The sequence below is a fragment of the Accipiter gentilis genome, chromosome 36, assembly GCF_929443795.1.
Source record: "Accipiter gentilis chromosome 36, bAccGen1.1, whole genome shotgun sequence".
NCBI classification, from domain to species: domain Eukaryota; kingdom Metazoa; phylum Chordata; class Aves; order Accipitriformes; family Accipitridae; genus Astur; species Astur gentilis.
Window position 1 is genome coordinate 305,011 of NC_064915.1, and position 20,910 is coordinate 325,920.

The 20,910-nt window shown below is 43.1% G+C and overlaps 1 long non-coding RNA gene across 3 annotated transcripts in view; it reads right to left on the reverse strand.

Annotated features, from left to right (window-relative positions):
* Window positions 1–20,364, reverse strand: part of LOC126035030 (uncharacterized) — a 150,178-nt gene extending 129,814 nt beyond the window's left edge. Inside the window, exons 1-2 of one of the 3 annotated variants that reach the window (XR_007504815.1) lie at window positions 19,591–20,364; window positions 6,406–6,478 (exon numbers count right to left, since the gene is read on the reverse strand). This is a non-coding gene — a long non-coding RNA (uncharacterized LOC126035030). Of the gene's footprint in view, window positions 1–6,405; window positions 6,479–7,131; window positions 7,906–19,590 lie in introns of those variants that run through there. The other 2 variants (XR_007504814.1, XR_007504816.1) reach the window with 2 other exon arrangements.
* Window positions 20,365–20,910: the final 546 nt, after the last annotated feature.

Genomic DNA, 20,910 nt, shown 5'->3' on the forward strand with positions numbered 1-20,910 from the left:
AAGACCCTAACAGTTACTTGCAACCTATTTCTTGCATAGCATTCATTTTTATTTTAATTTTAAAAGGGGCAACTAATAAACGAGATTTTTGCAGCTACTCACAAAAATCAATAAGCAAAGACATTTGTTCCAAGACTTAAATTACTTGTATAATTTAAAAAACTATCAAAGCTCTGTGAAGTAAAATAGATACATTTACCTACTCATGTAGGAAACCACAGACAAACTTCAGGAAATGACCGAAGGTGCAGAGGATAGGCTAATGCCTATTAGCATTAGGTAGAAAAACAAGGTAGAAAAGGTAGAAATGCCTATTAGCATTAAGGTAGCAGAACAACAACAACAACAACAACAACAAACCCCCAGGAGTTCTACAGAAAAATGAGTGAGCAGCCCACAGCACTGGCAGACAACAGATTTTTTTATCCCCACTTCCTCCACCCCTTCTTCTCCCACCCCTCCCCCCCTTTTTTTTAAAGGAAATAATTTTTCTCTTGTGAAACATATTGTCAGTGATGCAGTTGAAGCCAAAAGTTTAAATGAGTTCAGGAGAGGATTAACCGAATTCTAAGACACGGGCCAACACAACTGCTATAGAAAGCATCTGCATCATGGTGAAATGCAAACAGCTACTCTGAGAACGACACATTATTATTCACTAAATTTGCCTTTTACCCTGTTGTATAGTTACTAATGTTGAAAAGAGTCACTGCTGTGCAAGAAACTAAAACTTACAGCGCTTCATGCTCGGAGAGAACTGTGGCCCATCAGCTCGCTTCATGCTCGGAGAGAACTGTGGCCCATCAGCTCATGGCTGTGAAGTCTTACAACTTAACACGTTTCAGTTGCACACCAACAAGTTCTGAGGCGCACTGCTGACTGTATTCGATAGTCACAGCTTATGTAGGAGGATATGATAAACTTTACTTATTTGCCTTTAACCGATGCTCCAAATATTTTAAAGTCGTTCTTAAAGTAGGTTACCGGTTTGATTACCCTTCATACAAAATCCTCCTTCAAATGGAGGTTTCTCTTCTCTTCTTTTCAGATTTAAGGCATGAACAGAAACCACACCTGCATCATCACTGAAATCAGTGCCTATTTTTCAATAAACTTTAGCAGCATCAGAATTCGTCCTCGAGTACCGTTCATAAAGCAAATGCTTCATTCTTCAAAACTTTTTTAAGCAAATGTTAGTAATGCTGTGCCACAGACTCTCACGCCCAGTCACACATGTTCTTCCCGAGACTGTTACGCAGCTTCGTATTTTAAAAATCACCATCCTAACGGCGTACCTGATACCGGTTCTCCCCTTTTTAAAGTCCGATGTTAAGGAAAAGCTGCAAGTCCTACAAAACCAGGCAGACTTGCTTGTTCTTGCCAAAGACAAAAAGGTTAAGCATTATTAAAAAATAAGACTATTGCCTACCTTTAAGTATCCATAAAGCTATCAACATGAACCGTATGGTGGCTTGTTAGCATCGATATTTGAACACGGGCATGCAAAATGTCCTTCAGTTAAATTCCAAACTCTATGAATTAATTGGTGGGCAATTCCCCAAGGATAAAACATCTATCAAAAGCCAACAGTAAGCCAGAAATCTCTTTCCGTTTCATAGGGTAAAAAAAAAAAAAAAAATACAGTGAATCCTGAAAAAAGAAATCGATATTAGACAGGGAACGCCTATATAGTTATAGGGCAAGTAATAAAACATTTAGTGTTTTGATTTTTTTTTTTTATTTATGTCATCACAATAGTTAGACAAACATGGAAACATTTGCAACAGCAATACTTGGGTCACTTTAAAATCTTGGTAACACTGAAATACAGGTCAGCAAAAACTAATGATGTGGGGAGGGGACTTTAGGTCATCTTATTTTCATACACATTCACACACACACACACACACACACACGTATCTATATACACACGCACACTCCACAACTCCAAAGAGCTATCTTAACTATGTCTGCCAGTAAACGGAAATAGTAGGCAGAAAGGAACCATATCTATACTAAGACAGTTAGCTGTGTCGTAAAACTGAAGATCACTGCAACCAGTGCCATCTTAAAGAAGAAAAAAACCCAAACAACAACAACAACCAAAAAACCTGAAAGGAACCATCACTGTGCATGTCATAAGCATGAAGTTATTTTAACCTGATGACTACTCTGCACTATACTTTAAGCATCATTAAGTTTTTATGTCTTTTTAAAGTCTAAGGTTATTATTTTAAATGGCCTACTTGTAGTGGCAGCCCAAGTAGCATTCTGGAGAACACCACAGTGCCCACAACTTCTACAGGTCAGTGCAGTATGATCAAGCACTACATTTCTAGGGGAGGAAAACAAAAAACCACTACCACTCATTTATTCAATTGAAAAGCTTGTTACCTGCACCTTCCAAAGCAACAGGCTACAGGAACACTGAAAGCAAAGTAAACCAGACCCATCTGGAATACTCTGACGTCTCAGCGCCAAGTTACACATCTTTCATTTCGTATTTTAAGGGATTAACAGCATTTGGATGCACAGAAACTGTCTTTACAGTGATGTCTGCAGACCTCCGAGTCATAAGTTAAAAATGTCTTCCTAAATTATAACAGTATTAGCACTTCCTCTGAAAGGAGTGAAAAAAAACACAACCAGGGAAGGAGGAAGTGACACAACACCAAGGGTTTTTTTCCCCAGAGATAACAAAATCCTGAGAGAACAAGATGCTTGTGCTATCAGAATGAAAATCCCCAAAGAAACAAAAGAGTTTACCTTTCCCTTGGAAAAGGTACTTTTGAGCCAAGATCTGCTCTTTTTCTCTCCCAAGCATGAAATCTCTCTTCAGCTTAAGACCGTCTTCTACTGCAGTAGAAATTTAGTGCACATGCTGGAACCTGGACAGAATCTTATTTAAAAAAACAAACAATACAATAGTACTACAGTGGCTAGAAATCTTTTACATATTCTGATGAAAAGACTCAACTTATTTCTAGGAAATAAAGTGTTTGGGGCCAAAGCCAACACATGATGTTCATGTAAGGTTAATTTTTTTTTTTTTTTTTTTTTTTTTTTAAATTGATATATTGAAAAAAGCTGGAGAAGGAAGCGGGGACAGAAATGAAAAACCATTCAGGGAGTCAGTGGTATAGACTGTCACCGTGTAATCTAAATATTGTAATTGCAGATCACATAGTCAGAACAAGCCAGTCAAAAGTAGCACACTCCCTGGGAGAGGGGCGGGAGTCTCTCTCCCCTTGTATTTCAAGCCAAGACCCAACTAGCAGAAGGCAGCTTTTCTGTCAGATAAAGCAAGGCAAAAGGATCATGTACAGCAACTTCCTTGCAGCCTCTTGCTCCTGAGCACCCTTCTTCACCTCTTTCTTTCTTTCTTTCTTTCTTCTGGTGATGGGAAGGCAAAGCATGTTCTGTTCCTGTGAGCCCATACTGCTTGTCCCTATAGTCACAGCAGGCACCTGTGATTCCTCTCCAAAGACATTTACGCATAGAAATCAGTTGAGTGGTGTGTTACGGAAGCATAAGCTGCAGTGGACGTGATTTTGAATCAGTTAATTTTGTGCCCATCATGACAAAATAAAACCAGCAATTTCTTACTTTATAGAAATTCTCCTAAAGTAGTAGTTGCCCCCAATAGCTGTCAAGTTTTTGTATCACAGGAGAACAAATGCAGCCAAAAGAACATTTTCTCTGAAAGGACCGCTCCGAACTACACAAGCAGGCAGGCACAGGCAGCTCCCAATTTAGTTAAGCGTATGTACACAGCACCACTTAGTGGTGCAAGCGGAGTCACCGCTGACAGGAATGAGAAGCTTGAACACCAACCTTCCCGCCCCGGCCCCCTGGACATGAACGATGTCTGGTCTGTCTGTCCTCACTCGCAAAATACCACTACAATGCCTTTACTACAAGAGAGTACATCTGCCAAGCAAAACAAGTCCAAGAGCGCTGAACCTCAAGGCCAGCAGAACCAACGGCTGCCGAGCACCAAACAGATGCATCCACTTTGAAGAGCTTTCAGAATTCTACAGCACTCTGCCACATGGTTTCTGGTGACAACGGCCTGAAGCAGGGTTTAAACAAATGATCCAGCTTAGTATCTGCCTGTAGTGCAAAGAATAGCAATCTCTTGGCCCACGATTTGGGTTTTATATAGACTTGGGCCATAAACAAATGCAACAGATGTAGAAAAACTGAAGACCAACAGCAACTGGAACGTAACTATTCTTTTTCCACTCCATCAACCCGTTGGAAAACTCACTCACTCGTGCACTTACGTAACTGAGCACAAAGAGAACAAAAAGAAAGGCTTTTATTCAGAACAAATTAGTGTGTCTTTACAGGAAAGTAACGGTTTCAACTTACAAAACCAGCATCATCATCATCATTAGTGATGCACCTTTCCTGAAGGGGAAATCCTTCTCTTTTATCAAATGTCAATTCCAAGAGTCTGTAAACAAAACAAACAAGCAACCCACACCATTACCCCAAAAGCTCTGTTTAGATTACGTACACACACACAGACACACACACATATATAAAAACCATGTCTTCACAGATGACAACTGTATCAATTTATACTTCAGGTCCTTCTCCTTCAGGAACCACCTATAAAAGACGACGACAATTTTGTGTTTGTGCCATAGATCTGAGTTTTACAAACCTACACATGACAGTTCTTGCTTTACAACAATTCAGCAGATGGAGACTTCACCGGTAGACCACAAAAGCGGTTTTTCGATTCAATATTATCTTCCTCTCCCAACAGTGGAAGCCAGTTATTGCCAGAGAAGCACAGGACAGAACCTCCAAAACACAAAGAATGTTTAACAAAACACAAAGGAGTTCCTAGATAACAAACATTTTGGGTTTTGTCTTTGGTATTCACCTCAAGGAAATGATTCTGTCTAGAAACACTACAGCTCATTTTTAAAAGGACAAAGAACACCCTTCCTTTCGTGAATAATTTCTCCAATTGCCGATTCCTCCCCAGACTGTCACGAGACTGGGAAGCTGGTTTCCTCTTTCCAACTTCTATCAGTAAGCAGAGCTCAAAAACTGATAAAGAGCCTGAACTCTTCTACAGGCAGCAGGGAGTAATTTTCCAGGGAAGAAAGTAAAGAGCTCAACAACAGAAAAAGAAATACAAAAGGAAAAACATGAATAAGGGAAAAAAGAAGAGGATAACCATTGCTTTTACTGATACATTCTTAATAATTAGCTGAGCACTTCTAGAGAGGAAGAACTTTGCTGCTTTCAGGACCGAAGTAAGAAAAAGTCTAAAGCATAGTCTTCCTGACATGGGAAGATGTGTCTGCAAGAGAGGCACAAGATCCGATACAGAAATGTATCTACGTCTCGCTGAAAATTTGCACTCTAAGCATCACCAGCTTCTGCTTCAAGCACAGTATACCACCAGCTTAACTGGATGGTAGTAATTTTACCCCATACAAGAAGTCAGAACATGCACTATCCTTTAAGGAGGCAGAACAATAACCAAAGCAGAAAGAGGCTTAGAAATTAAGGCAAGATGGCACTTGCTCAGACACACGGCGAGGAGATGCAAGGTGGGTAAGACAGCAAAATGGAGATTGTTCCTCGTTCACACAGAGCTCATTTCGACTCGAGTTGGTCTTCCTCTCCTCTTCCCACAAAATTAGGAATGCTTTTACGTAGGAAGTCCTGACTTTGTAGCCATCTATGCCGACAAACAAAAAGCTATTCTAGGTCTGCTCTTGTGGTATTTAGGAAGTTGCAGAATTCAGCTTAGGGATGCATAATCACAGTATTTAATTACTGTTGCAGTACTGACCTACATACACCAGCAGATAATAAACTAAAAATCATAGTGCTTCTGATTTGGTATAAGCCAACAGACCTCCAGATTTTTTTCAGAGCACGTAAAGGTACAGCTCTCTGGGCATCACACGGTAATCGTAACTGCCAAATGACTTGACAAGCTTGTAAACATCCAAACTGCTGCAAACACATCTATACATACAATAATGGATAAAACGTAGGTGCATCCCACCTACACGCTTATGCAGGCAAACACTCGTGAGTTAAAAGCCACTGTATGAACCAGCTTACGGAGCGCTTAACAAAGCCAGCGATTCCCTTGCACACCTGAAGACCAGAAAAACATTCGCCAAAATAAAGTTAGGGACATGCTCTTTTTTTTTTTTCTTTTTTTTTTTAAACTGTAACGTGTACTAAGACAGCAAGATCACTTTTCCAGCATCGTTCATACACACATATGCCCCAGAAGCTACTTGAAATTACCTTGTGTAATGGAATTGTCTGGAAAGCTCAGCTTAAAGTAGTTGAGCTCAGTTACTGATTGATTTACAGGTACAGAAAATAAATGCATGCAGCATTTTAACAGTGATGACTTACCAGTGCTATGTTATTTCCATTTAGCAAAGTCTGGTCTAGCTTTGCGATTCTTCTGCCCTCAGACGGAATCTCACTGAAGCAGCATTGAAAAAAAAAATAAGTAAGAACAGATAACCAGGGACAACAATTCCAGTTTTGATTACAGAATAAATCTCTACATTAAGATGGCAGCTGTTGGAACTAAGAAATAAATTGCCCACGCTGCAGCCCGATCTTGACAAATTGACCGCCTGGATAAAGAAAGCTATCTGGCAACTAAAAAGATCCATTGTCCTTTTCTGCTCAGTACACGTAAAGATTACAGATTCACCCTCTAAATCGCGGCAATTTCTTGAATACCACCAATACTCAGCACAGGTTTCAAATAGCAACGTGGCAGGACAAAGTAATAAATACTTATCCTTAAGTCTGCTAACTTTCTAAACCTTTGCCTAGACCTTAAGGAAATGTAAAAACAAACAAACTACTGGAAAGTTCAAGGCGCAATCCACGCAAAGTTAAGGCTATCAAGTAGGAACCTGATTACAAGTATAAGTCATGCAACAGCTACTCTATGACATGGATGTCCTGAACAGATCTTCCTCTACAGTGTACGTCCAAGGTACAAACCCTTCAGCTGGCAAGTATTCCAAAAATATAAAACCTCTTCGCTTACAGAGCTTACACAGCATTTTTCCCCAGGAAACCAAACGTTCAAGAGGAACAGGAGGCAGAAACAACACTTACAATTCTGTAACGTCTTCTAGCACCGTGTCTGAAAATCCAGTTTCAAGGAAAATAAGGCCCCGAATTTAAAAATAAAACTATTTCCAGTTATTTCCACGTCACACTGAGCTGTGATTTTACCTGTAAAATAAAAAAATCAGAACAAGACAACTGATCCATACAAAAAAGGCTCTCCTATCCGGTGAACTCAAACCTCTCAAAAGCAGTAACATCACTGAGCTGGAGCATAAACTGGACGGCCTTAAACACCTCCATCAGAGGATACGGACAAAGTCATCACGTCCTAGAAGCGGTCCCACAATTTCTGATCGCTCTTCATCACAACATGAACGCGTGCGTGGACCTACGCATTTGTCCACAAGTTCTGTAGATTGAAAGGCACAAGAGATTGCTTTGTAGAACATACCTGTTTTCCAGCAAAAACCTTAACACTGTGGCGGCAAAAAAAGTCATTGCCGCGGGCACTGGTAAAAAGCACAGAAAGAAGGGGGAAAAAAGAGACAGGAAAAAAAAACCCACAGTAAAAAAAACGCTTCCTCAACTGCTGCCGGTAGGTACCTCCACAAGTTCCTGTGGCCCCAGGAACACGTTCCCTCCGCCGAGAGCCTCCCTCCACCTCGGTGCCGCCGGGCCGCAGCACATCACCGCGGGTCTGCCGAGCGCCAACGCTCGTCCCCAGCCGGCCTTTGCAAACCTCCTTTGCCCGGAGCCACCCCCCCCGCTCGCTGCCCGCGCCGGAGACCGGGACGCCCCAGCGCCTCTCCGCCGCCGCGGGCAGGGGCCGCGCCGCTGACAGGCCCGGCCGCGGCTCCCGAGCGGCGGGAAGCCCCGCGGCCTCAGGCGGACGCCTGACTGACGAGCCCGGAGGGCCGCCGCGCCCGCAGCCCCGGCCCCTCAGCCCCGGCCCGGCGAGGATTTTTCCCTCGCCGGCCAACAACGCCGGACGCTGCGGCCAGACCCGCGCACTTCACCGCGGCTGCGAAGGCGACGGGCTTCGCCGCCCGCCACCGCGCCGACGCGGGGGGGTGGCGCGGGGCCGCCCGGCCCGGCCCGGCCCGGCCCGGCCCGGCCCGGCCCCTGCCTCTGCGCGCCGGCCCCCTCGCCCCATCCAGCCGAGCCGCTCGCCCTCCCTCGCCTCCCGCCACCTCCGCACAGCCCCGCACCCCCGGGGTGAGCTGAGCTGATGGGCTGAGCTACAGCCTCCCCAGAAACCTCTGCCCTGACACCAGAGTCTCTGGAAACAGTTTCTGACCTCTTTTGGCACGTCACAGGATAGTAACCCAAACCACAAGACCACGTCTCTCCTACTTTGCTCTGTTGCAGAAGAATCTCAGCTTGCAAAGCACATCAGTTTTCCGTAACACAGATAACCAGGGTTCACACAGTCAGACTTTTCAGTTAGAAGGCCACAGAAAGAATCATAAAGAGACCGAGTATCTTTTCCTTAAACATCCTGTTTACAGACAGCTATGTTACCTCCAAGTGCTATGAAAGTTACTTTCTCTAAAATTATCTTCCATTTAGTTTTCCTTCCCCCCCCCCCCCCCGAAAACAATCTCATAGCTTAATCCTTATAGGATTTTTTTCAAGTTTTGTTTTTTACTAACCAGTATCAACACATGAAAACTCTAAATAGTTTCAGGAAGGTCAGTATTTGCTACAGTTGCACTTGATCCAACATCCCACTTTTTTTTTCCAACAAGCAAACCAGTTCAACCAAGTTTCTTTCAAGAGCCATACAGGAGAAAGCACAGATTCTGCTCTGTCTGCTAACAAGCAGGCAAAGGAGCTGCTACCAATTTGAAAACTATAGAGGCTCTGCTGTGCCCATTTTGAACTGGGGAACAAAAATAGCCCTTCCTCTTTCAATATTTAGGTCCACTTTTTCTCATTCGCAAAGCAGATCCACTGCCTTGGGAGACTGACCAGAATTACCTGGAACAAACATTATTTTTGCCTAGGATCTGTTTGTTAGTTGAGAAAACAGTCACTATGTCTCTGTGGTAATATGACACGATTTCATCACTACATTTCTGTCTCAAGGGGCCCAGTTGTATTTTATTTTCTAGTAACACAGTATCTGTCCAATTCCGGTCTCTGACTTAAGAGATGAGCAACATGCAATTTCTTCAATGTCTACTTATCACGTGAGGAAGTCAACAAACCTCTTTTCACAGTTACAATCACTTTTCAAAGACGTGATAGTCCGCTCCGGTCATCAACTGACCCTGAACAAGTTGCAAAATGTAAAAGGATCAATAAATGTGAGAAAGACCTTTGGTATGAGGGAACCCAGACAAACCGGTGCAGCAGCTTTCTTCCCTATTGATTGGAAGGGAATGCTGCTTGGCTGCTGCTTATACGGATAATCCACAAATTATTTGCTGTTCTTCTTAGCCAAAGGGCTACGGCAGTGCCATCAGCAACTTCATAATATACCCTGAAACAAGAAGCAGATATTACGGCTCCAAGTCTGAGCAAACGGCATCAATGATTAAGACAGCTCTAACATGGAAGGCCTGGTAAGTGGCAGTGGTATAAGGCACTAGCAATTTATCAGGGCTCTCTTTCAAATGCTGGCATTTTCTGTGACTTGGATTTTGACTATTATTATGAGATCATTACATCACCTATCACACAAGTGTAGCTTTGTTAACTTTGAAAAAAAAGCTGCTAGACAATATACAACACAAAGTTAGACAAGCGAGGGAAGTACACAGTGATTTCACAGGCAATCTGGAATCGGGCACCCGACTTGAATTCCTGGCTTTGAAAACCTCTCTCCAAATGACTTACCATCCTTTCACTAAGATCCAGCAGCAGTTCTCTCCTGTGCCTCATGCTCTTCTGTAGCCAGCCAAAGCCCACGGAGCTGCACTGTAAGCTTGAAGACCAGGGTGCCAGCTTCGTGTCCTATTTCTGTGTCGTGGTTTCAGCCCGGCCGGTAACAAAGGACCACGCAGCCGCTCGCTCACTCCTCCGCCCCCCTCCGGTGGGATGGGGAGGAGACGGAGGAGAGAAAAGGAAAAGAAACTGGAACCTCGAGGGTTGAGATAAAGGCAGTTTACTGGGACAAACACAAAAGAGATTACAACAACAACAACGTCACTAATGAAAAGAAAGTATACAAAAAGAGTGATGCACAGCGCAACTGCTCACCACCCGGGACCCGACGCTCCGCCACTTCCCCCACCGAAAACCGAGACCACCCCCCGGCCCGCTCCCCATTTATATACTGGGCAGGATGTCACATGGTATGGAATAGCTCCTTGGCTAGTTCAGGTCAGCTGCCCCGGCTATGCCCCCACCTCCCAGGTTCCTGTAAAAATTAACTCTATCCCAGCTGAACCCAGGACATTCTGTCACCTAGTTTTTACGTACCGTTTCTTGCTAATCAAAAGGCCCAGTGATTCCTCCTCACACATCACACTTGAGTTAGTACATCTAAGCATTATTTCTGCAGCGCTACATTTGCACGGATTAGCTGCTGAACCCTCCAGATGATGTACTGCTTTTCAAGAAGGGTGTAGTATAACTGGTGAGGGTCTACAGTAAGTCCAAGAGGGTGCTCAACGATGTACAGGAGTCTGACTTCAAAGCATAAATTGAAAAACAGCTGCTTAACCTGGAAAGGGCAATACTGAAGAGAAATAACAATGTTTAAACTCTAAAGGGTAGCTATAAGGAAAAACTTTTGTGTGCATCCACTGCACACAGTTACACGGAATCGTGGGGCTTAAATTACAACCTGAAAAACTTAGGGTATGTGGCAATCTTTGCAACAGTAGTAATAATTACAGGAAATGTTTAAGAATAAATTAGGCAAGCATTTGTCAAGAATGGTACAGAACGTTGATCATTCACCTCTAGAATGAGAGCAACGCTAGACTATCTTCAAAGGTTCTTCTTTCCCCACTGCTGTCCCTCTCTGTATTTCTACCCTCAAACACAAGCATCATCCCCAGCTGTGCACTTACAATTCTATCTGCATATGCACATGCCTAGAGATGCACATTTATTTCTTCGTTACACAGGTGAAGGAGAGTACTCATAGGTAAGCCAATTTACAGAAACAGCTTTTGAAAGTTAAACACCTCAGCTTCTTGCAAAACGTCAGCCCAACAGAACACCAGGAGCGGTATGTAAATCCTTATTCCAAAACTGCGTTCTCTTAAATCTTATGAAAACCATTTCTAACATAAAGCCTGACCTGACTGGTCTATTTTCTGACACTCCCCTTCTCTGTCCTCAGGTACTTATTAGATAGTAAAACAACTGACGGGGCAAACACCATAACTAGCACAATAGCTGACTTCCGTAGCAGTTGCATATCATGTCTGAATAAATGTGAGTTTAGTAGGTGTATAGGTAGATACACATTCAGAAATGCACAAGAACTGAAAGGAGTAATCTGTAACTGGTAGACTAAGAACGCTGCAATAGCATGCAATGTAAATCAACATGCAACTACCTATAGGGAAGGGAAGTACAGAAACATTCTTCTGGATTAAAAAAAAAACCAAAACGCAGCAATGGTAGGAAAAGGTACTTGGAATGTGCCACTTTCAATCCACTGAAACGACGTCTGCAACAGCAGTAAGAACACTGGCAAACTACCTTCTCTGTTCCACAGGGCCTTGAAACCCATACGCATTGTCTGTTGCCAGTTGCCATTAGGAAACAAAGATATTAAATAGGGCAAATCAGAAGTAACTCGAACCAATCCCTCCCACCCAGCTATAAACCAGGACCATACACAGCCCTTGCAGACTACACAAGATCCTGTCTCATTCCAGCCATATCATTAGCATAAGCTGTGCAAACCCATGCAAATCAACAGGTTTTTCAGGCAGAACAGCAGACTCCAACAGCAGTTAAGCCACTTCTTACAACTGACAATGTCATACTTCCATCACTGATTATAGCACAAGAACAAAAAAGAATGGGTCTTTATTGTCCTTCATGAACTTGAGGGGCTGCAAGAAACCAGTGAAGTTACAAGCCTGGATTCTGTAACGTCGCTATCAGCATAATTTCCAGATCAAAGATCCGGCCTCCTTGTTAAGATCATCAAACATAATTTTGAGTTCGGAGGACAGGTCATCACAACACTATGTTAGGTAGAGTATAAAACCTTATCATCAGATTCTCAGCTAGTTTAAGTCAATGTATTCTGTGTGTTCCGCTGAAGTCAATGAAACTAAACACGCTATCATAGGAAAGAGATATTTCAGCACGCCTCAGACCTGGAAAACTATCTTGAAAAATGCCCGTCACTTTTAACACAAATTCTCTGCACTTCCCACGATCTCTCAACAGCGAGCAGTAGTAAGACCCTAACAGTTACTTGCAACCTATTTCTTGCATAGCATTCATTTTTATTTTAATTTTAAAAGGGGCAACTAATAAACGAGATTTTTGCAGCTACTCACAAAAATCAATAAGCAAAGACATTTGTTCCAAGACTTAAATTACTTGTATAATTTAAAAAACTATCAAAGCTCTGTGAAGTAAAATAGATACATTTACCTACTCATGTAGGAAACCACAGACAAACTTCAGGAAATGACCGAAGGTGCAGAGGATAGGCTAATGCCTATTAGCATTAGGTAGAAAAACAAGGTAGAAAAGGTAGAAATGCCTATTAGCATTAAGGTAGCAGAACAACAACAACAACAACAACAACAAACCCCCAGGAGTTCTACAGAAAAATGAGTGAGCAGCCCACAGCACTGGCAGACAACAGATTTTTTTATCCCCACTTCCTCCACCCCTTCTTCTCCCACCCCTCCCCCCCTTTTTTTTAAAGGAAATAATTTTTCTCTTGTGAAACATATTGTCAGTGATGCAGTTGAAGCCAAAAGTTTAAATGAGTTCAGGAGAGGATTAACCGAATTCTAAGACACGGGCCAACACAACTGCTATAGAAAGCATCTGCATCATGGTGAAATGCAAACAGCTACTCTGAGAACGACACATTATTATTCACTAAATTTGCCTTTTACCCTGTTGTATAGTTACTAATGTTGAAAAGAGTCACTGCTGTGCAAGAAACTAAAACTTACAGCGCTTCATGCTCGGAGAGAACTGTGGCCCATCAGCTCGCTTCATGCTCGGAGAGAACTGTGGCCCATCAGCTCGTGGCTGTGAAGTCTTACAACTTAACACGTTTCAGTTGCACACCAACAAGTTCTGAGGCGCACTGCTGACTGTATTCGATAGTCACAGCTTATGTAGGAGGATATGATAAACTTTACTTATTTGCCTTTAACCGATGCTCCAAATATTTTAAAGTCGTTCTTAAAGTAGGTTACCGGTTTGATTACCCTTCATACAAAATCCTCCTTCAAATGGAGGTTTCTCTTCTCTTCTTTTCAGATTTAAGGCATGAACAGAAACCACACCTGCATCATCACTGAAATCAGTGCCTATTTTTCAATAAACTTTAGCAGCATCAGAATTCGTCCTCGAGTACCGTTCATAAAGCAAATGCTTCATTCTTCAAAACTTTTTTAAGCAAATGTTAGTAATGCTGTGCCACAGACTCTCACGCCCAGTCACACATGTTCTTCCCGAGACTGTTACGCAGCTTCGTATTTTAAAAATCACCATCCTAACGGCGTACCTGATACCGGTTCTCCCCTTTTTAAAGTCCGATGTTAAGGAAAAGCTGCAAGTCCTACAAAACCAGGCAGACTTGCTTGTTCTTGCCAAAGACAAAAAGGTTAAGCATTATTAAAAAATAAGACTATTGCCTACCTTTAAGTATCCATAAAGCTATCAACATGAACCGTATGGTGGCTTGTTAGCATCGATATTTGAACACGGGCATGCAAAATGTCCTTCAGTTAAATTCCAAACTCTATGAATTAATTGGTGGGCAATTCCCCAAGGATAAAACATCTATCAAAAGCCAACAGTAAGCCAGAAATCTCTTTCCGTTTCATAGGGTAAAAAAAAAAAAAAAAATACAGTGAATCCTGAAAAAAGAAATCGATATTAGACAGGGAACGCCTATATAGTTATAGGGCAAGTAATAAAACATTTAGTGTTTTGATTTTTTTTTTTTATTTATGTCATCACAATAGTTAGACAAACATGGAAACATTTGCAACAGCAATACTTGGGTCACTTTAAAATCTTGGTAACACTGAAATACAGGTCAGCAAAAACTAATGATGTGGGGAGGGGACTTTAGGTCATCTTATTTTCATACACATTCACACACACACACACACACACACACGTATCTATATACACACGCACACTCCACAACTCCAAAGAGCTATCTTAACTATGTCTGCCAGTAAACGGAAATAGTAGGCAGAAAGGAACCATATCTATACTAAGACAGTTAGCTGTGTCGTAAAACTGAAGATCACTGCAACCAGTGCCATCTTAAAGAAGAAAAAAACCCAAACAACAACAACAACCAAAAAACCTGAAAGGAACCATCACTGTGCATGTCATAAGCATGAAGTTATTTTAACCTGATGACTACTCTGCACTATACTTTAAGCATCATTAAGTTTTTATGTCTTTTTAAAGTCTAAGGTTATTATTTTAAATGGCCTACTTGTAGTGGCAGCCCAAGTAGCATTCTGGAGAACACCACAGTGCCCACAACTTCTACAGGTCAGTGCAGTATGATCAAGCACTACATTTCTAGGGGAGGAAAACAAAAAACCACTACCACTCATTTATTCAATTGAAAAGCTTGTTACCTGCACCTTCCAAAGCAACAGGCTACAGGAACACTGAAAGCAAAGTAAACCAGACCCATCTGGAATACTCTGACGTCTCAGCGCCAAGTTACACATCTTTCATTTCGTATTTTAAGGGATTAACAGCATTTGGATGCACAGAAACTGTCTTTACAGTGATGTCTGCAGACCTCCGAGTCATAAGTTAAAAATGTCTTCCTAAATTATAACAGTATTAGCACTTCCTCTGAAAGGAGTGAAAAAAACACAACCAGGGAAGGAGGAAGTGACACAACACCAAGGGTTTTTTTCCCCAGAGATAACAAAATCCTGAGAGAACAAGATGCTTGTGCTATCAGAATGAAAATCCCCAAAGAAACAAAAGAGTTTACCTTTCCCTTGGAAAAGGTACTTTTGAGCCAAGATCTGCTCTTTTTCTCTCCCAAGCATGAAATCTCTCTTCAGCTTAAGACCGTCTTCTACTGCAGTAGAAATTTAGTGCACATGCTGGAACCTGGACAGAATCTTATTTAAAAAAACAAACAATACAATAGTACTACAGTGGCTAGAAATCTTTTACATATTCTGATGAAAAGACTCAACTTATTTCTAGGAAATAAAGTGTTTGGGGCCAAAGCCAACACATGATGTTCATGTAAGGTTAATTTTTTTTTTTTTTTTTTTTTTTTTTAAATTGATATATTGAAAAAAGCTGGAGAAGGAAGCGGGGACAGAAATGAAAAACCATTCAGGGAGTCAGTGGTATAGACTGTCACCGTGTAATCTAAATATTGTAATTGCAGATCACATAGTCAGAACAAGCCAGTCAAAAGTAGCACACTCCCTGGGAGAGGGGCGGGAGTCTCTCTCCCCTTGTATTTCAAGCCAAGACCCAACTAGCAGAAGGCAGCTTTTCTGTCAGATAAAGCAAGGCAAAAGGATCATGTACAGCAACTTCCTTGCAGCCTCTTGCTCCTGAGCACCCTTCTTCACCTCTTTCTTTCTTTCTTTCTTTCTTCTGGTGATGGGAAGGCAAAGCATGTTCTGTTCCTGTGAGCCCATACTGCTTGTCCCTATAGTCACAGCAGGCACCTGTGATTCCTCTCCAAAGACATTTACGCATAGAAATCAGTTGAGTGGTGTGTTACGGAAGCATAAGCTGCAGTGGACGTGATTTTGAATCAGTTAATTTTGTGCCCATCATGACAAAATAAAACCAGCAATTTCTTACTTTATAGAAATTCTCCTAAAGTAGTAGTTGCCCCCAATAGCTGTCAAGTTTTTGTATCACAGGAGAACAAATGCAGCCAAAAGAACATTTTCTCTGAAAGGACCGCTCCGAACTACACAAGCAGGCAGGCACAGGCAGCTCCCAATTTAGTTAAGCGTATGTACACAGCACCACTTAGTGGTGCAAGCGGAGTCACCGCTGACAGGAATGAGAAGCTTGAACACCAACCTTCCCGCCCCGGCCCCCTGGACATGAACGATGTCTGGTCTGTCTGTCCTCACTCGCAAAATACCACTACAATGCCTTTACTACAAGAGAGTACATCTGCCAAGCAAAACAAGTCCAAGAGCGCTGAACCTCAAGGCCAGCAGAACCAACGGCTGCCGAGCACCAAACAGATGCATCCACTTTGAAGAGCTTTCAGAATTCTACAGCACTCTGCCACATGGTTTCTGGTGACAACGGCCTGAAGCAGGGTTTAAACAAATGATCCAGCTTAGTATCTGCCTGTAGTGCAAAGAATAGCAATCTCTTGGCCCACGATTTGGGTTTTATATAGACTTGGGCCATAAACAAATGCAACAGATGTAGAAAAACTGAAGACCAACAGCAACTGGAACGTAACTATTCTTTTTCCACTCCATCAACCCGTTGGAAAACTCACTCACTCGTGCACTTACGTAACTGAGCACAAAGAGAACAAAAAGAAAGGCTTTTATTCAGAACAAATTAGTGTGACTTTACAGGAAAGTAACGGTTTCAACTTACAAAACCAGCATCATCATCATCATTAGTGATGCACCTTTCCTGAAGGGGAAATCCTTCTCTTTTATCAAATGTCAATTCCAAGAGTCTGTAAACAAAACAAACAAGCAACCCACACCATTACCCCAAAAGCTCTGTTTAGATTACGTACACACACACAGACACACACACATATATAAAAACCATGTCTTCACAGATGACAACTGTATCAATTTATACTTCAGGTCCTTCTCCTTCAGGAACCACCTATAAAAGACGACGACAATTTTGTGTTTGTGCCATAGATCTGAGTTTTACAAACCTACACATGACAGTTCTTGCTTTACAACAATTCAGCAGATGGAGACTTCACCGGTAGACCACAAAAGCGGTTTTTCGATTCAATATTATCTTCCTCTCCCAACAGTGGAAGCCAGTTATTGCCAGAGAAGCACAGGACAGAACCTCCAAAACACAAAGAATGTTTAACAAAACACAAAGGAGTTCCTAGATAACAAACATTTTGGGTTTTGTCTTTGGTATTCACCTCAAGGAAATGATTCTGTCTAGAAACACTACAGCTCATTTTTAAAAGGACAAAGAACACCCTTCCTTTCGTGAATAATTTCTCCAATTGCCGATTCCTCCCCAGACTGTCACGAGACTGGGAAGCTGGTTTCCTCTTTCCAACTTCTATCAGTAAGCAGAGCTCAAAAACTGATAAAGAGCCTGAACTCTTCTACAGGCAGCAGGGAGTAATTTTCCAGGGAAGAAAGTAAAGAGCTCAACAACAGAAAAAGAAATACAAAAGGAAAAACATGAATAAGGGAAAAAAGAAGAGGATAACCATTGCTTTTACTGATACATTCTTAATAATTAGCTGAGCACTTCTAGAGAGGAAGAACTTTGCTGCTTTCAGGACCGAAGTAAGAAAAAGTCTAAAGCATAGTCTTCCTGACATGGGAAGATGTGTCTGCAAGAGAGGCACAAGATCCGATACAGAAATGTATCTACGTCTCGCTGAAAATTTGCACTCTAAGCATCACCAGCTTCTGCTTCAAGCACAGTATACCACCAGCTTAACTGGATGGTAGTAATTTTACCCCATACAAGAAGTCAGAACATGCACTATCCTTTAAGGAGGCAGAACAATAACCAAAGCAGAAAGAGGCTTAGAAATTAAGGCAAGATGGCACTTGCTCAGACACACGGCGAGGAGATGCAAGGTGGGTAAGACAGCAAAATGGAGATTGTTCCTCGTTCACACAGAGCTCATTTCGACTCGAGTTGGTCTTCCTCTCCTCTTCCCACAAAATTAGGAATGCTTTTACGTAGGAAGTCCTGACTTTGTAGCCATCTATGCCGACAAACAAAAAGCTATTCTAGGTCTGCTCTTGTGGTATTTAGGAAGTTGCAGAATTCAGCTTAGGGATGCATAATCACAGTATTTAATTACTGTTGCAGTACTGACCTACATACACCAGCAGATAATAAACTAAAAATCATAGTGCTTCTGATTTGGTATAAGCCAACAGACCTCCAGATTTTTTTCAGAGCACGTAAAGGTACAGCTCTCTGGGCATCACACGGTAATCGTAACTGCCAAATGACTTGACAAGCTTGTAAACATCCAAACTGCTGCAAACACATCTATACATACAATAATGGATAAAACGTAGGTGCATCCCACCTACACGCTTATGCAGGCAAACACTCGTGAGTTAAAAGCCACTGTATGAACCAGCTTACGGAGCGCTTAACAAAGCCAGCGATTCCCTTGCACACCTGAAGACCAGAAAAACATTCGCCAAAATAAAGTTAGGGACATGCTCTTTTTTTTTTTTCTTTTTTTTTTTAAACTGTAACGTGTACTAAGACAGCAAGATCACTTTTCCAGCATCGTTCATACACACATATGCCCCAGAAGCTACTTGAAATTACCTTGTGTAATGGAATTGTCTGGAAAGCTCAGCTTAAAGTAGTTGAGCTCAGTTACTGATTGATTTACAGGTACAGAAAATAAATGCATGCAGCATTTTAACAGTGATGACTTACCAGTGCTATGTTATTTCCATTTAGCAAAGTCTGGTCTAGCTTTGCGATTCTTCTGCCCTCAGACGGAATCTCACTGAAGCAGCATTGAAAAAAAAAATAAGTAAGAACAGATAACCAGGGACAACAATTCCAGTTTTGATTACAGAATAAATCTCTACATTAAGATGGCAGCTGTTGGAACTAAGAAATAAATTGCCCACGCTGCAGCCCGATCTTGACAAATTGACCGCCTGGATAAAGAAAGCTATCTGGCAACTAAAAAGATCCATTGTCCTTTTCTGCTCAGTACACGTAAAGATTACAGATTCACCCTCTAAATCGCGGCAATTTCTTGAATACCACCAATACTCAGCACAGGTTTCAAATAGCAACGTGGCAGGACAAAGTAATAAATACTTATCCTTAAGTCTGCTAACTTTCTAAACCTTTGCCTAGACCTTAAGGAAATGTAAAAACAAACAAACTACTGGAAAGTTCAAGGCGCAATCCACGCAAAGTTAAGGCTATCAAGTAGGAACCTGATTACAAGTATAAGTCATGCAACAGCTACTCTATGACATGGATGTCCTGAACAGATCATCCTCTACAGTGTACGTCCAAGGTACAAACCCTTCAGCTGGCAAGTATTCCAAAAATATAAAACCTCTTCGCTTACAGAGCTTACACAGCATTTTTCCCCAGGAAACCAAACGTTCAAGAGGAACAGGAGGCAGAAACAACACTTACAATTCTGTAACGTCTTCTAGCACCGTGTCTGAAAATCCAGTTTCAAGGAAAATAAGGCCCCGAATTTAAAAATAAAACTATTTCCAGTTATTTCCACGTCACACTGAGCTGTGATTTTACCTGTAAAATAAAAAAATCAGAACAAGACAACTGATCCATACAAAAAAGGCTCTCCTATCCGGTGAACTCAAACCTCTCAAAAGCAGTAACATCACTGAGCTGGAGCATAAACTGGACGGCCTTAAACACCTCCATCAGAGGATACGGACAAAGTCATCACGTCCTAGAAGCGGTCCCACAATTTCTGATCGCTCTTCATCACAACATGAACGCGTGCGTGGACCTACGCATTTGTCCACAAGTTCTGTAGATTGAAAGGCACAAGAGATTGCTTTGTAGAACATACCTGTTTTCCAGCAAAAACCTTAACACTGTGGCGGCAAAAAAAGTCATTGCCGCGGGCACTGGTAAAAAGCACAGAAAGAAGGGGGAAAAAAGAGACAGGAAAAAAAAACCCACAGTAAAAAAAACGCTTCCTCAACTGCTGCCGGTAGGTACCTCCACAAGTTCCTGTGGCCCCAGGAACACGTTCCCTCCGCCGAGAGCCTCCCTCCACCTCGGTGCCGCCGGGCCGCAGCACATCACCGCGGGTCTGCCGAGCGCCAACGCTCGTCCCCAGCCGGCCTTTGCAAACCTCCTTTGCCCGGAGCCACCCCCCCCGCTCGCTGCCCGCGCCGGAGACCGGGACGCCCCAGCGCCTCTCCGCCGCCGCGGGCAGGGGCCGCGCCGCTGACAGGCCCGGCCGCGGCTCCCGAGCGGCGGGAAGCCCCGCGGCCTCAGGCGGACGCCTGACTGACGAGCCCGGAGGGCCGCCGCGCCCGCAGCCCCGGCCCCTCAGCCCCGGCCCGGCGAGGATTTTTCCCTCGCCGGCCAACAACGCCGGACGCTGCGGCCAGACCCGCGCACTTCACCGCGGCTGCGAAGGCGACGGGCTTCGCCGCCCGCCACCGCGCCGACGCGGGGGGGTGGCGCGGGGCCGCCCGGCCCGGCCCGGCCCGGCCCGGCCCGGCCCCTGCCTCTGCGCGCCGGCCCCCTCGCCCCATCCAGCCGAGCCGCTCGCCCTCCCTCGCCTCCCGCCACCTCCGCACAGCCCCGCACCCCCGGGGTGAGCTGAGCTGATGGGCTGAGCTACAGCCTCCCCAGAAACCTCTGCCCTGACACCAGAGTCTCTGGAAACAGTTTCTGACCTCTTTTGGCACGTCACAGGATAGTAACCCAAACCACAAGACCACGTCTCTCCTACTTTGCTCTGTTGCAGAA